The 5,353-nt window shown below is 42.5% G+C and overlaps 2 non-coding genes across 2 annotated transcripts; one reads left to right on the forward strand and one right to left on the reverse strand.

Moving 5' to 3' along the window:
• The first annotated feature begins 461 nt into the window (after nucleotides 1-461).
• On the forward strand, nucleotides 462-535 carry TRNAR-ACG. The gene has a single exon. It is a non-coding gene; the product is annotated as a tRNA-Arg (tRNA).
• Nucleotides 536-801: 266 nt separating this feature from the next.
• TRNAN-GUU lies at nucleotides 802-873 on the reverse strand. The gene has a single exon. It is a non-coding gene; the product is annotated as a tRNA-Asn (tRNA).
• Between the last annotated feature and the right edge of the window lie 4,480 nt (nucleotides 874-5,353).

Here is a 5,353-nt window from a genome sequence, read left to right on the forward strand (position 1 = left end):
GCATTGTCCCTCTACTATTCGGTAACCCTCCAGGACATCGTCAAAATACCGCTCCGGGCTTCACAATTACTAGCCAATATTTATCTCATGCCTTTCCTCGTTCATGGTTCGATATTCTGGTGTCCTAGGCGTAGAGGAACCACACCAATCCATCCCGAATTTGGTGGTTAAACTCTACTGCGGTGACGATACTGTAGGGGAGGTCCTGCGGCAAAATAGCTCGATGCCAGAATGATAAAAAGCTTAACACCTCTTATTTGACTTTTTCACTATTTTGAAATAAGAAAAAGATCCAAATCTAAAATGCAAAGGTCGTCTTATTCAAAACCTCAATCATCACATCCCCTCTCTCCCACTTCACACCTCGGAACGCACTGTTCTTATAGAGAGAAAGGCGCTTTCCCATCTTCTTAACCTGAAATGAAGGGGTACCCCCGGGAAGAGATCCAGTGGAGACAGCTGGGCCTGTAGCTCAGAGGATTAGAGCACGTGGCTACGAACCACGGTGTCGGGGGTTCGAATCCCTCCTCGCCCACAGCCTTCCAAAGGGGGAAGGGCCTTTACTTTCCCCCTGAGGGTAGGAAAATCATGATCGGGATAGCGGACGTAAAGCTATTGAACTTAGGTATGCTCTTTCCTTTTGTCGAAGTGGAATCATAGAACAGAATGTGATACGATGAGATAGAATGCAATAGAAATGGAAACAAGGATAGCGTACCTACTCCTAAGGGTCAAAGCAAGCCCTTTAATTCAATTATTTATTCTTACATTAAAATTCTTACATTAAAGAATGAATAAAATCTCCCCAAGTAGGATTCGAACCTACGACCAGTCAGTTAACCGCCGACCGCTCTACCACTGAGCTACTGAGGAACAAGGGGGGATTCGACCTCCTAGAGTTCAACTCCCGCTCTCAACCCATGAACAATATGAGTCCGAAGCTTCTTTCGTAACTCCCATAATTTCTTCGTAGTGGCTCCGTTCCATGCCTCATTTCATAGGGAAGCCCAAAGTGGCTCTATTTCATTCTATTTCACTTCCTAGCACTTCCTATCATTTAATATCCATCCCTTTGGTCTTATTGACATAAGAGATGTCATTTATAGTCTATCTCTTTCTATATATGGAAAGTCAAGAAATTCTCATCGAAACATCGAGAAATTTTGCATATAGAAAACTCTAAAGAAAGAAAAAAAGGAGACCCATGCCATGATTTTCAAATCTTTTCTATTTAGTAGTCTAAGTTTCTCGATGAGGATAATTAATTCGGTCGTTGTGGTCGGACTCTATTATGGATTTCTGACTACATTCTCCATAGGTCCCTCTTAGATCTTCTTTCTCCAATCTTGGATTAGGGAAGAAGGAGATATTCGCGACTACTGGCGATTTCATTATGGGGCAGCTCATGATCTTCATATCGATCTATTATCCACCTCTGTATCTATTCTTTCTTAGCTAAACAGGTGGAAGATCTATCCAATTTGGTTATATTATATCATGGACTCGAAAAACGGATCTGAATTTGACTGAAATGCACGATCTTCACAGGTATCACTTTTCACGATACCTAAAAGGTGGAATAGCGATTTTCGAACCATTTCCTATAAGAGAATGGTTTCCATTACTTTGAGAAATGGATTCTTATATCAAACTATAGCTATTGCATTAAAGAAGAAAAGAAACTAATAGAAGTCGAAGACGCGGAATGATAGTGAATAGAGAGAAAGATTCTTCTGATTTTCTTGTTTCTATCTACTAGACGCCGTAGAGAATTGAGAATTTTCATGTCTTTCAATTCTCGTACTTGTAATTGGAAATTTATGGAAGGAGACCCATCATTTTGCAATGAAAACAACATATAAAACTCTGGACAATTTCGAAATCAGGCCAAGCGTCTTAATACATATGCAAAAAAATTCATTATTGGCCCACCATTGATTAGAAGATTTAGCTTGTATGAATCGCTATTGGTTTGATACGAATAATGACAATCGTTTCAGTGTGTTAAGGATACAGATGTATCCACAATTCATTTAGAGTTACTTAATAGTCTATTTCTTATACCATATCTCTATCCTGTGAAATTCTCGAGCCAAAAGATGGATGCATATGTTGTGTTTCATTTTGCTAAATGATATCAATTAAATGGTGTATCAATTCCATAAATTGCATATAGCAATAAATAAATCAGCAAAATTCTTTCTAATATTTTAGATAGAAGAAATGTTTCTTCTATCTAAAATATTAGAAATAATGTACCCTTCTATCCAAATCCAATTTGCATCGATAAAATAAATCCAAATTCCAGTAGTAGATGAATAATTGCAAATTTGTGTGTGTACGAGATTAGAATAACTTCAAAATAACTGACATAATTTTGTATTTTTCCTGATCAGAAAAATACATGAAAAAGAAAGGAGGTAGAAAAATTTTTGGATTTATGGTTAAAGAAGAAAAAGAAGAAAACAGGGGTTCTGTTGAATTTCAAGTATTCAGTTTCAGTTTCCAATAAGATACGGAGACTTGCTTCACATTTGGAATTACAAAAAAAAGATTTTTCATCGGAAAGAGGTCTACGAAGACTTTTGGGAAAACGTCGACGTTTGCTGGCTTATTTGGCAAAGAAAAATAGAGTACATTATAAGAAATTAATCGGTCAGTTGAATATTCGGGAGCAGTAATTTAATCGTTCAAATTTTTTTCTTGTTTTATTATTTTTTTAGTAGTCTTATAGTAGTCTTAGATTTTTCATTTTGATGAGCCTCGCTTTGAGGAATTCATGGAATAATCCATTTTCATGGAATAATGAATTAAGGAAGAAAGGATATGAGTCTACCGCTTACAAGAAAAGATCTCATGATAGTCAATATGGGCCCTCAACACCCATCAATGCATGGTGTTCTTCGACTGATCGTTACTCTCGATGGTGAGGATGTTATTGATTGTGAACCCATATTAGGGTATTTACACAGAGGAATGGAAAAAATCGCGGAAAACCGAACTATTATACAATACTTACCTTATGTAACAAGGTGGGATTATTTAGCTACTATGTTTACAGAAGCAATAACAGTAAATGCACCAGAATTCTTGGAGAATATTCAAATACCACAAAGAGCCAGCTATATTAGGGTAATTATGTTAGAATTAAGCCGGATAGCTTCTCACTTGCTATGGCTTGGACCTTTTATGGCGGATCTCGGCGCACAGACTCCTTTTTTCTATATTTTTAGAGAGATAGAATTAATATATGGTCTATTTGAAGCTGCTACAGGTATGTGAATGATGCATAATTACTTTCGCATCGAAGGAGTAGCCGCCGATCTACCTTATGGATGGATCGATAAATATTTAGATTTCTGTGATTATTTTTTACGCGGAGTTGTTGAATATCAACAACTTATTACACAGAATCCAATTTTTTTAGAGCGAGTTGAAGGAGTAGGTTTTATTAGCGGAGAAGAAGCAGTAAATTGGGGCTTATCGGGACCGATGTTACGAGCTTCTGGAATACAATGGGATCTTCGTAAAGTAGATCCTTATGAGTCTTACAACCAATTTGATTGGAAAGTCCAATGGAAAAAAGAAGGGGATTCGTTAGCTCGCTATTTAGTACGAATTGGTGAAATGAGGGAATCCATCAAAATAATTCAACAAGCTGTAGAAAAAAAATTCCTGGAGGACCTTATGAGAATTTAGAAGTCTGACGCTTTAAGAAAGAAAAGAATTCTGAACGGAATGATTTTGAGTATAAATTTATTGGTAAAAAACCTGTGTGGTGGTCCTTGCCTTCGGGTGGGCCCTCGGTTGCCACGACGGTGGCCTTCATCTTCGCCCAGTGCATCTTGACACGGGCAAAGGCCATCCGTGCACCCTCTATGCACGCCGAGCACTTTGCAGCTTCAACTCGGGGCAGTGCGTCGGCGAGTCGCTTCACCAGGCCGAAGTAGCTACTAGGAATGGGTTCAGTTGGACAAAGCCGGACTATGACGTCTTTCATGGCCAAGCTGGACATCCTATGCAGCTCCGCCCATTGCATCATCTGGTTGTTCAATAGCGCTGGACACTCCGGCGCCAGGAACTGTGACCAGAAGAGCTTCTCCATTGTGTTCCCCTCCTGGGCCCGGAAGAACTGTGCGGCATCGGCATCACTCTTCAGGAGATCCGTAAAGGCATCTGGAGGACTCCACAGTCGAATGAGTAAGGCATATCTTTGACTGCCAAATATACTCTGCAAAAGAAAGGGCTTACCAGCCGCTATCTGTTCGGCCTGCTGGATCTCTTCCCAAGCCGCCCGGGACTCGGTCCGCACCTCCTTGGCCTCTTGGAGGGCCTTGGCGATATCGACCGCTTGGGCCGCACTCTTCTCCTCCAAGGCCTCGCACTTGCCAATGGCATCCTTCAGCTCTTGCTCCACCTCGACCACCCTCTCCTCATGCTGGCGGCGGGCGACCTGTTCGGTTTTTAAATCTGCAGCCGCTTTGTCAGCGGCCGCTTGGCTCGCCTTAGCCTGATCCTTGGCTTGGGCAAGGGCGCTCTTGAGGGTCTCAACCTCGGCTACGCTACTTGCAATCATATCCATGGCAGAGTATGAGCTTAATTCTGAATTTATATATCACTTCAGACATATAAGAGCTCTTTTAAACATACCTTGCGCCTCATCGAACCGCTTGTTAATGCAGACGATCTCCTCATCAGCCAGCGTCAGCTTCCGATTGAGTTTGGAAACTTCAGCTGCCTGGGCGGTTGCCACCAACAGGGAAGCCTGTTATAAAATAGAAAATTCTGTCACCTCTTCCCAATATTACGTGATCCTCTGTTCGGCTTTTTTCAAAGACGAACACAGTCTCAGGGCTACTATCTATATACATGCATACTTCCTTCATATGAAAAGCATCTAAGAGTATTACGTGGCATACCTCGAAGCCTGTTAGCAGGCTGGTGAAGGCTTCGTTCAGCCCACTCTTGGCGGACTGAACCTTCTCAACCACTACATCCATTAGGGTGCAGTGCTCCTCCACGATGGAAGCACGTCGTAGTGCCTCCACCAGAGCATTTGGCGCCTCCAGATTAGTGGAGGTCACCGCCGGAGTTGACACCCCCCTCCTTCAAAGGGGGTGGCTCGCTCGATTCCGGAGCCATATGGGTCTCTGAAATAGTGTTCGGCTGGGGGCCGGACTGGTCAAGGCCCCCGCCGTCGGTCTCCATGGGGGTTGCACCCCCCATGTTCTCGGCAGCCGAGGCCTCACCCTCAGGCGCCGTATTTGCAGCCTCCCTCACCTCTCCATGACCCGGAGAGGCCCTTCGGGACAACACCTCGGTATCATCCGCAGCAGCGGGCGGGGAGGCTCGC

The sequence above is a fragment of the Triticum urartu genome, chromosome 2 (genome assembly GCF_003073215.2).
Source record: "Triticum urartu cultivar G1812 chromosome 2, Tu2.1, whole genome shotgun sequence".
NCBI classification, from domain to species: Eukaryota; Viridiplantae; Streptophyta; class Magnoliopsida; order Poales; family Poaceae; genus Triticum; species Triticum urartu.